The sequence below is a fragment of the Chenopodium quinoa genome, unplaced genomic scaffold (genome assembly GCF_001683475.1).
Source record: "Chenopodium quinoa cultivar QQ74 unplaced genomic scaffold, ASM168347v1, whole genome shotgun sequence".
NCBI lineage: Eukaryota > Viridiplantae > Streptophyta > Magnoliopsida > Caryophyllales > Amaranthaceae > Chenopodium > Chenopodium quinoa.
Genome location: NW_018744239.1, coordinates 10,395,833 through 10,407,682, shown reverse-complemented (window position 1 = coordinate 10,407,682; position 11,850 = coordinate 10,395,833). Strand labels below are relative to the sequence as shown.

At 44.6% G+C, this 11,850-nt stretch overlaps 1 long non-coding RNA gene across 1 annotated transcript; it reads left to right on the top strand.

The window, feature by feature from the left end:
- The first annotated feature begins 401 nt into the window (after positions 1 to 401).
- Positions 402 to 10,324, top strand: LOC110694483. Its single transcript, XR_002505884.1, has 2 exons — positions 402 to 1,199; positions 9,630 to 10,324. It is a non-coding gene; the product is annotated as an uncharacterized LOC110694483 (long non-coding RNA).
- Positions 10,325 to 11,850: the final 1,526 nt, after the last annotated feature.

Here is an 11,850-nt window from a genome sequence, read left to right as displayed (position 1 = left end):
AGGTTAATTAAGTTAATATAAAAAAATAGATGCTTATCATTTATTAATGGAGGTAAAATTTATGGGATTTTTTTTAAAAAAAAGAAAAGAAATCAGAATTTGATGTCTTTCGTCTATACGGATCAGTCACCCAGAGCCGGGACAATGTGATGAGATAACTACAAGAGGTCATTCTCTATCCATGTCTGTTGACAAAGCAGGAAGACTAATTGATCAGATACGCTGTCGTTCCTACGCCGAAACACTTATGATATTAGAATTCATGCCCTATCGAGCATGTTATCCTATTTTAAAATTGATTTATTCTGCAGCAGCAAATGCTAGCCACAATAAAAAATTCAACAAAGCAAATTTAATTATTAGCAAAGCGGACTTTAATAAAGGTATTACCTTAAAATAATTAAAACCGCGAGCTCGAGGGCGTAGTTATCTGATTAAAAAACCTACTTGTCACATAACTATTATATTAAGAGATATAACCCACTTTGATTCATATGAGAAATTTTTAGAGAGTTTACCTCCAAAAAAGCTAATAACTTCCTTAGGTCTTATGTCTACAGGTCAACGACGCGAATTCTTGTGTGGTCGTTTTAGAGAAAAGCATAAAATAAAGAGTTTCTTATACAATATAGCCTTTGTATGATGGAGTAAGTAATATGGGACAAAAAATAAATCCACTTGGTTTCAGACTTGGTACAACACAAAGTCATTATTCCCTTTGGTTTTCACAACCAAAAAACTATTCAGAAGGTCTACAAGAAGATAAAAAAATAAGGGATTGTATCAAAAATTATGTACAAAAAAATACAAGAGCATCCTCAGGTATCGAAGGAATTGCACGTATCGAAATTCAAAAAAGAATTGATCTGATACAAGTGATAATCCATATGTGATTCCCAAAATTATTAATAGAAAATCGACCACATGAAGTAGAAGACCTAAAAATAAATGTACAAAAAGAATTAAATTGTGTAAACCGAAAACTCAATATTGCTATTACAAGAATTGCAAAACCTTATGGGCACCCTAACATTCTTGCGGAATTTATAGTCGGACAACTAAAGAGTAGAGTATCATTTCGAAAAGCAATGAAAAAAGCTATCGAATTAACCGAACGAGCTGATACAAAAGGAATTCAAATCCAAATTGTCGGCCGTATCAATGGAAAAGAAATTGCACGTATCGAATGGATAAGAGAGGTGTTTCGGGGTGTTCTGATGTCCTGCGGGAGAGTTACAATTCCGAGACTGGAACCGGACGCCTGTACCTGCAAAACAACGGAGACTCCTTGTGGTGGGAGCTCCGCCTCCAACGATCAAGTTAGTACTTGTTTAAGGAGTAATTAATGCGGAAATTAAAGTGATTGGGTCTCTCTAGGTGAGAGTGTTTAATGTAGGTAATCTGCTTTTTTAGCGTGACCAGCCTGTAATCCCCCTTAATGAGGATTAAGGGAGGTATTTATAACCTCGGGAAACGTGCCAATCTAGGTTTAGGTTAACCTTGGGCTGATTGGGCTTCCCTCGGAAGTTGGGCCTAGGTGACCGGTTATCCCAGGTGTCATGGGAAGGACACGTGTCGTGTCGTAATTGGTCCATGGTGGACGGATCATTGCTTGACACGTGGCAGGCTCCTATTGGCCCATGTGACGGACACATGGCGGAACCTGATTGGTCCACTTGTCAGATGGTGATTGGTGGGGAAAAATCCCCTAATCATTTGCCCCTCACAGGTGGCACGTGACTGGTCACGTGTTACCTGTGACAGGTATCGCCCTGTAACAGGCGACGACCTGCTACAGGTGTCACTCGGCGAGAGGCCGAGAGATTCTCCCGCCAAAATTTTGAATTCTGGAAGTGACCCTTCGCCTTCTCACTTCGCCTATATAAAGGAGTGTTGACTTCGGTCATTTTCACACTTGAAAACTTTGTGAGAGAACATTCGGACCCCTGAACTTGCTCTGACATTTTGGACCCTTTCTGCCTACGGCCTGCTCTGACAAGCCGACTGCAAAGGATTTTCAGAACTTCATCAATCGTCACTCGTTCAGGTAACCGTCGGTTCTCTTACTCTTAATTTTCTCTTTACTTTATTCTTTTTTGAAATGGCACCACGGAAGCACACGACACGACCTAGGTTAGTGATCAGCCGGTCACCGGGGACGGCTGAATCTAGGACTAGGAGTGTCGCCTGCCCTTTTCTGGACCCATCTTTGCCCTTTATACAAAGTCCGACTGTATCTGTGTCTATGCAGAGCATGATGGCCAGAACAAAAAAGACTGCCAGGATCTCAAACTTAGACGGCTCCTCCCACAGGGTGCCGATTAGTGGAACATCTGACCAGGCGCCATATGTGGAAGTGAAACAAAGCGGCTTGAAAGTCGGCAGTTCTGAGGGAGGAGTCAAAGTGACCCCTTCCCATTTTACAGTTGACAATTCTTCATTCTCTCCTGCTCCTTTTAAAGGAGAGGAGGCGGGCCCCTCCGGGAGAGGGGAAGAGTCGTCCTCTTCGGACTCGTCAGAGGACGATTCCGAGTCTAGCTCTTCTGGCCATGCTTCTCTGGACACAGAAGAGAAAAACAGTCGCCTGCAAGAGGCGAGGCTTTCTCACGCAGTTGAGAAGGGGGACGATTGGGCGGAGCCATCCGCCTCTCACCGAGAGCAAAATACCCCCTACTACTGCACGGTACCTCGGGGCCGGATCACGGCCATGCAAGAGAAAGTGGAGAACTTTATCGCAAACCACACAATGGGCCCCGACTTTTTAGTGTTTGTGCCGGATCCAGAAGACACAGTCGTCTGGCCGGCTGGTACCAGTTATGATAGCGCCTGCTTTGGCTGCTACGAGGCGGCCATCAAGGCTGGGCTGCGCTTCCCACTACATCCGGCTGTTCAGCGGATCTTGGATGGGTATGAGTTGGGGTTATGGAAGTTAGCCCCGAACTCCTGGGTCAACGTACTCGGCTATGTGGCCGGGTGCGAACTGCACGGGGTGGAGCCGAGCTTCGAGGCTTTCGCCCACATGAACTACCTCAGCCGTACCCCTAAGGCAGGCGGTACCGGCTGGTATCAATTGACGAGCCACAGGGGCTACCTCATGACAAGAGGTAAAGCAAACAAATGGAAGGACTAGCGGAGCACCTTCCTCATCATTGAGAGTTCAGACACAGAGCTGAACAAGCGCTTCAACAGGTGGAACAGGAATCCGCCCCTTCTTGCAGGCGGCCGCAGCATGCCGCCTGTTCCCCCCAAGGCTAAGAAAGAGATCCTAGATAAAGGACTCTTCAAAGTAGAGTCGAAGGTGAACTCTACTTCAGGGGTACGAGAGCAAGTACCCCTGCACTGCGTCCCGAGCTTCAAATGGCTCTACGACGAGTACTTTTTGGCCGCATGTGGCCTCAGCAGTCGGTGCTCAAGAGGTAGCCGACCTGTCGAATACTCTGTTGTTCCATGCATTTCTTGTTATGACTTATTAACTTTGCTATTTGTTTTTGCAGCGGACGCTATGAGCAAAATTACCGCCTCCAAGACTGCGGCGGCCATGTTGCGGGCCTCCATCATGCAACAGTCTTCAACCGACTCCCCCAACAAGGGGCACCCTTGGTGGGCTTCGAACCTTTCACCCTCTTTTTGGAGTTGTGTTTATGCATATACTGACTTCTTCTTTTTTAGACGGGCACTCCAAGAGCTTCTTCTTCCCAACAGCCGGACCCCAAGGCCCGGAGGACGACTGTTGCGAGCTCTCCTGGTTCTGCCAGGAAACATGCGGCGGCTGAGAAACAGCCGGCCACTTCTTCTAAAACTCCAGCTGGGCCGCCTAGAAGTATGAAGTTGTCCTTGTAAATTTTAGACTTGCTCCCTTTTTTACTAGGTCTAATCCGTTTGTTTATGCTTGATGCAGCCGGCCCTCAGGAGCCTGACTTGGTCGAGGTGGCCAAGTCTATGATCAAGGCCGTTCCTCAGCTGAAAGAGAGGCGGTCAGGGGTGTCGGCACCCTTGACCTAGACGGGATTGCAGGGGTCCTTGCTGAGGTATACTTAGTATATTTTTGAGTATTTGAATTCCAGGACGCCTGTTTTCTTTTTTGTTTGGAAACTGACGCCTGTTCCCCTTTTTCCTTAGGCCCTGCTCCGAGTGAACGACCTTCGCAAGCCGCTTGACCGGAAGAACAAAGAGGTAAAGGCTGCAAAAGCTATGGCCGCCTCTGATTGTGATAAGGCAATGTTTCAAATTGCCCAAAATGAAGTTCTGACCATTGATATTCTTTATTATCAGGCGCAGGCTACCGCCGCTATCCGGGCTCAGTTAGAGGCGGCCCAGAAGAGGAATAGCGAGCTGGAGGCGACCATCAACAACCTCAAGGCCGAGCTGAGACCTCTTCGCCAAAAGATGTCCTCATACGAAACCTTGGAGAAATCCTTGGCGAGCGTAAAGGTACGCCTGGTGACCCAGGAGAAGAGTCTTACTCAGGAGCTCTCGGAAAAGGCCGAGCAAGAAAAGAAAGAGCTGATCCGGGAGATGATGGAAGACTCTGCTCAAATCCAACGCATGACTTGGGGCCGCCTCTTCCCCAATGTCGACTTTGCCTCATGGGAAAAAACGTATCGCCAGTGTTCTGATAGATATAATCAAGAGATCCTGGCGGCTGCTGAGGAAGAGGCGTTGGAGGACGCGTTGGAGGAGGAGGAGCAGCCGGTAGTGGCGCTTGTGCCGCTTGGGGGTAATGCATCGAAGAAGGATGCAGCTGAAGCCGAGTCCAGCAAGAAGAGTGCTGACCAGGCAGCAGCTGTTGATATTGAAGATCTTCCCCCTTCTTAAGCTTTATGTCTTCTTTCCACGGCCTGCGTGCCGTTTGTTTTGTATTTACTTGGCCAGGGGGCCGGGGCTCTGAATATTTTGCCGGTCTTTGATGACCGGCTTCTTTAATGAATTTTTTGTTTTGCTTCAAATTTGTTTAAGTATTGAATATTCTGATATCCAATTGTACCCTATACCGACTGTTTTACATGGCCAATAGTTGCAGATAGGTACGGATAGTTAGTCACGCCGCCTATGCCCCTGGACGACTGGTTGTCTGTTTCCAGGCTAGACGATCAGTCGGCCATTTATCCAATTGGTATTCGAACCATTTTAAAGACTGGATCCCCTTTAGGCAGGCGGTCCTGTCATTTGTAAAATTAACCAAGTAGGAAAGTGGTTTGACCAAGTAAACATGGTTGTTACCTAGTCGCCAAGTAACTGAGTAGTAGAGGTATCAAGCGGTTGGTACCGGTTGTTCCCCTTTATTCGCCAATGTTCGTTGGCTTTTAACTCATAGGTTGTTAACCTAGCAGGAGTAGTGGTTGAGAGCCCCTGTTTGCTAAAAACAGGCGGACGACTCATACCTTTTAGGCTCCATACTAAGTTTGAGAGAGTAACTATGAGTTAACTTTGGTGTTACTCAGTCGCCGTCACTCCTGCTTGAGTAGTAAAGGTACCAGGCGGCGGAGGCCGGCTGAACCTTTTGATTCGCCAATGTTTGTTGGCTATTAACTCAAGAGGTACCCCCTGCATTTATCCCAAGTAATACAGGCGGTCATCTGACTCAGATGTCAACTGCTACCACTGGTTTGGTTAGTGATAGAGTTATCCTTGTCTCATAAACGGCTACGTGGTTGCCCTTGGGGACAGTCGTATAGGTGCCGTGTAATTAGTTTATAGAGCAATGTTCCACCCAAAAGGGAGCTGCTCTCTGCGACGAATTTCATCCGGAGGGATGCCGCCGGACGCCTGCTATGATGTTGGGACAGGTCGTATTAGTTTTGAAGATTGGATCAGTTGTCTTGGCGCCTGGTCTGATCATTCGGCCTATGGCCTTGGTTAGTTCTTGGTGAACGTAGGTGCTAAGTAAGAGGAGGGTAGCCGCCTGTTTAGGCACAGGGTCGGCCAGACCCTAATATTTTTTAGCTAAGTATAAGGGGGGTGGCTGTGTGTTTGGAACCAGTCGGCCCTCTTCTATGGAGAGTAGCCGACTATATGTCCAGACGACATGCCCCTATGGTGATGGAGTAAAATACTCAATGGAGAGTAGCCGACTGTAAAGGTACAGGCGGCATGCCCCTCTGAAGATAGAGTAAAATACTCAATGGAGAGTAGCCGACTGTAAAGGTACAGACGGCATGCCCCTCTGAAGATAGAGTAAAATACTCAATGGAGAGTAGCCGACTGTAAAGGTACAGACGGCATGCCCCTCTGAAGATAGAGTAAAATACTCAATGGAGAGTAGCCGACTGTAAAGGTACAGACGGCGTGCCCCTCTGAAGAGAGTAAAATACTTAATGGAGAGTAGCCGACTATAAATGTATAGGCGGCCTGCCCCTCTTAAGTAAGAATAAAAACTGAGTATGGAGAGTAGCCGACTGTTTGTTAGTAGGCGTGCCCCTCTTAGTACAAAATTGAATATTAAGTATGCAAACTTTTATTAAGTAGCCCTTGACTATTTACATCATTCAAAAGAAATATGATCATCCGGCAGGGTACCGTTTGTCAGATATGCCCTGATCGGATCCATCCAGGTTGAGCTTCTGTCTAGGATGCCTTTCTCTTCTTGCCGCCTGCTTCTTGAACAGGCGCACTCTCCTTGACATTGTCAAGGTCTGTTTTTCCACCACTTGACCCAGTGGCCATAATAGTGGGCTTGACATCCGAGAGATAGCACTCTCGGGCCATCCTCTGATCTCCCCTTAGGGACCCGACTGTTCCATTATCCCTCTCAAACTTGAGCAACATAAGAGATGGGATTATAACAGCCTTGGAATTATTCAGGGTTGGTCGTCCTAGAATCATGTTGTAGGCCGAGAGTTCTTTTACTACCAGGAACCAGACTACCATGTGTCGTCCTTCCCCTTTTTCGCCCAGGCGGATGGGTAAATCCACTCGTACCACTGGGTGGACGACTCCTCCTCCAAACCCTACTAAAGGGTGGGATGACGGATGTATGCAATCAGTCTGATATTTTAGTTTCGACAGACATTTGCTACTGATGAGATCTGAGGAGTTTCCGGTATCTATGAGGATTCGGCCAACTCTCTGGTTGGCCACTTTACATTCAATAACGATAGGGTCGTCATGCGGCCCTCTTACCCCTCCTAGATCTTCTTCAGTGATGACAATCTCAGGAAATGAATATTTGGAGGGCCGTTCTTGGTGAACGGAATTTACATCTAACCGCCTGATATTGTCTTTGTTGCCCCTAATAGTGGGGCCGCCTCTTGAGAAGCCGCCTGCAATTGTGTAGACGACTGCATCATCTGTATCGGAGCTGTCGGCCTTTTGATTCTTTTTGGCCGACTGCTTTTTTGAGGAAGTGATCCCCGTAGATTTCTTGACATAAGTGTCAAGATCACCTTGCTCAGCCAGGCGGTCCAGATACCGCATGAGACTGATGCATTCATTGGTGTGATGACCAACATCTTCATGATAAGCACATAATTTTTCTTGGTTCCGGTTGTTTGCAGAAACCTTCATGGGGATCGGCTTCTCAATTGAGATCCGTCCCTTGATTTCCTTTAGGATAAACTGGTTATCCTTGTTAAACGCATACTTTGGGGAGTATGGTTTGAATTCTTTTTTCTTTTTCTGGGCCGGCTGTTTAGAGGAATCAGCCGCCCAGACCTCTTTTCTCTTGTCTTTGTTTGACGACTGCTTCTGTCGTCCTTCTCTTTTGTCTGAGTGTTTTACCATACCACAAAGATCAGTCGCCTGTATATAGGCTTCCGCTTCAATCAAGGCCTCTTGAAGAGTCGCCACCCTCTTTCGGACCAAATCAAATTTGAAGGTCGACCCGTCTTTGAGACCTCTGAAAAAGTCAGTATAGGCTACTTCATCCGGTAACCCTTGAATCTATATTCTCATCAGGTTAAACCGCCTGATGTAAGAACGAAGCCCCTCCTTCTCGCCCTGCTGAATTGTTCCTAAATCAAGGGTCGTCTTCTTCGCAGGGATGTTCATGGCGAAGTTGGAGGTGAATAAGTAAGCAAGCGTCCTGAAGTTATTTACACAACCAGTCGGCAGGTTGCCGAACCATTGTTGTGCGATTCCTTTGAGAGTCGCTGGGAAACACTTGCACCAAGTGGGATCATCCAACCCTTGAAGGTACATCAGGTTGGTGAATGCCATCAGATGGTCTTCTGGGTTAGTAGTGCCGTCATAGGCGCCTACTAATACATTTTTCACTTTGGCCGGCTGAGCGGCTTCAGTAATTTCCTTGGAGAAGGCCGACGGCTGTTCACCAAGTCTAAGCAACCGTAGCTGCCAGTTCATAGGTTGGACATTTTTTGCTGCATGTCCACCAAACGGAGGTGGCTGTAAAAAATACTGTTGTTGCGGTACAAACGGTAAGTTTGGTACCGCCTGGTCGCTATGAAAGCCGGACTGACGGGAGGTGCCGCCTGACTGACTCTCACGATACGACTGAGTATGCCTCATTGAGGTATTTCGCAGACTGTCTTGGAAGTTTGAAGTAGAGGCCGACTCTGACAATCGGTCACTCTTCTTCTGCTCTAGCAGTAGCCGAGCGTCTGTGTATGTTTTCCTCGACCCGTCCGCCTGAATATGACGAACAGGTTTCCTATTTCCTGGAGTAGGAAAACGGTATTTTGTGGAATCAAGGGCAGGTGGCTCCCACTTCCTAGATTTAGGATGAGGGGTCGCCTCTCGCCCTTGAACTGGTTTCCTCTTCAGTGAAGTGGAGGGTTTCTTAGCCGACTGCTCCTTGTCCAGAGCAGGCGGCTTCTTGTTGATCAACTCTTGAATTTCTCCCTTGAAGTCCCTCATGAAGGTCATGAGTTCACTCCTTGTGATGGGAGCAGACCCATCAGTCGGCTGTTGCCGAACAGGGGTGCGCCTGCTGGCTCGCTTCCTGTATGAAGATGTTCCCGTTCCCTCCTTTTGGTATGACGGGTACGTCGGGCCCTTAGGGTCCCGTCTGAAGCTGTGTGAGCTTTAACTTCAAATTCATTCTCAGTATCGTGGTCCGACTGAACTTGAGGGTCGTCTAGGGGACGCCTCTCTTCAGGAGTCGGTACAGACGTGGATGCCATCTCAGAAGTACTCTCCCCACAGACGGCGCCAAATGTTTCGGGGTGTTCTGATGTCCTGCGGGAGAGTTACAATTCCGAGACTGGAACCGGACGCCTGTACCTGCAAAACAACGGAGACTCCTTGTGGTGGGAGCTCCGCCTCCAACGATCAAGTTAGTACTTGTTTAAGGAGTAATTAATGCGGAAATTAAAGTGATTGGGTCTCTCTAGGTGAGAGTGTTTAATGTAGGTAATCTGCTTTTTTAGCGTGACCAGCCTGTAATCCCCCTTAATGAGGATTAAGGGAGGTATTTATAACCTCGGGAAACGTGCCAATCTAGGTTTAGGTTAACCTTGGGCTGATTGGGCTTCCCTCGGAAGTTGGGCCTAGGTGACCGGTTATCCCAGGTGTCATGGGAAGGACACGTGTCGTGTCGTAATTGGTCTATGGTGGACGGATCATTGCTTGACACGTGGCAGGCTCCTATTGGCCCATGTGACGGACACATGGCGGAACCTGATTGGTCCACTTGTCAGATGGTGATTGGTGGGGAAAAATCCCCTAATCAAGAGGGTAGGGTTCCGCTACAACCCATTCGCGCGAAAATCGATTATTGTGCTTATACCGTTCGAACTATCTATGGAGTATTGGGAATCAAAATTTGGATATTTATGGACGAGGAGTAATAAACCTTTACTTAAATTTGTCTTTTGGTATCAATTTAATGATGGAACATAAAATAACAACCTTTTTGCTTCTTTTTCCATCAAACAAATTCTCATTTTGAATCCCATTTTAATCCCATAAGGTTTAATAAAAATTCGATTGACCTTTTAAAAAAATTACTATGCTTAGTGTGTGACTCGTTGGTTTTTGTGAAAATTAAAACTAAATAACCAAAAAAAACAAATCATACAAGATAGAAACTCATAACTAGCAACTAATAACCAACTCATCGCATCACATTATTTGGATCCAAGGAAGCAGTCAAGATATGTTATTTTAGCCCTAGCATTGTTGAAAATGCATTTTTTTGGCATAAACAATTCATTAGATTTATTGTCAAACAAAATAAAATACAAAAAAGAAAAAAAGGATACGGATAAAAGGAAAGATGAGAGAAAGAAAAAAAAAAAAGAATCCAATAGAAACGATATATTATTCCACTATGTAAGTTCTTTGAAACATCTCATAAAAAAAATGTAATAAAGCATCAATACAGATTGACGCAAAATTATATGATAGAAATCTATTTCATAGAAAAAAATAAGAGCTTCGAACCAATCACGACTAAGAGGGTTGTCTCAAGAACAAATTTCATTACGAGCTCCGTTGTAAAATTTATAGACCTAATCATTAATCAAGAAGCGATAGGAACGACGGAATCCGTGAATCCATAAGATTCAATTAAAAATGAATCCTAACAATTCATTGGTAAGGATGGCGGAACGAAGAAAAAACCTATTCATATTATAAAAAATGATAAACTAACTTTATAGCTAAAATAGATATTAAAAGAGTAAATATTCGCCCGCAAAAATTCCCCTTTTCTTTTTTATTTTCATTGAATTCCTCATATTTGAGCAATCCAATTTAATATAAATTTATAAAACTAAAATGAAAAAGAATGAAATATCATAGAAAAAAAACAAAAATATACAAAAAAAAAGGAATAAAGTAGAGATTTAAAGAAATTTAAATTGACTATTTATTTATATACCCAAATAAAAATATCTAGTAAACTAGGTGAATCCAAAAGAATTTATTCAGTGTATTTATTCAGCGTATTATTACATGTATATATTATTATATAAAAATAAAATATTCATTTAAAATGAAATTTTTATTTTTTCATTTGCGAGGAGCTGGATGAGAAGAAACTCTCACGTCCGGTTCTGTAGTAGAGATGGAATTCCAAAAAAACATCAACTATTACCCCAAAAGAACTAAATTCCGTAAACAACATAGAGGAAGAATGAAGGGAATATCTTGTCGGGGGAATCGTATTTGTTTGGGAAGATATGCTCTCCAGGCACTTGAACACGCTTGGATCACATCTAGACAAATAGAAGCAGGGCAGCGAGCAATGACACGAAATGCACGTCGCGGTGGAAAAATATGGGTACGCATATTTCCCGACAAACCTGTTACAGTAAGACCCGCGGAAACCCGTATGGGTTCTGGTAAAGGATCGCCGGAATATTGGGTAGCTGTTGTCAAACCAGGTCGAATACTTTATGAAATAAGCGGAGTAGCCGAAAATATAGCCCGCCGGGCTATATCAATAGTGGCATCGAAAATGCCTATATGAACTCAATTCATTATTTCAGGATAAGAATGTGGACCTAAAGGAAATGGATCTTTTGGATAAAAATAAATAGAAGTTTTTTTTGGACAAACAATATTTCTTTTTCATTTATTTTTACATTGAAAGAACAGATAAAAACAAAAAATGATTCAACCTTAGACCCATTTGAATGTAGCAGACAACAGCAGGGCTCGAGAATTGATGTGTATTCGAATCATAGGAGCTAGCAACCGCCGATATGCTCGTATTGGTGACGTTATTGTTGTTGTGATTAAAGAAGCAATACCCAACACGCCCTTAGAAAGATCAGAAGTGATCAGAGCTGTAATTATACGTACCTGTACAGAACTGAAACGCGCCAACGGTATGATAATACGATCTGATGACAATGTTGCAGTTATCATTGATCAAGAAGGAAATCCAAAAGGAACTTGAATTTTTGGAGCAATTTCAAGGGAATTGAGACAAAACTTTACTAAAATAGT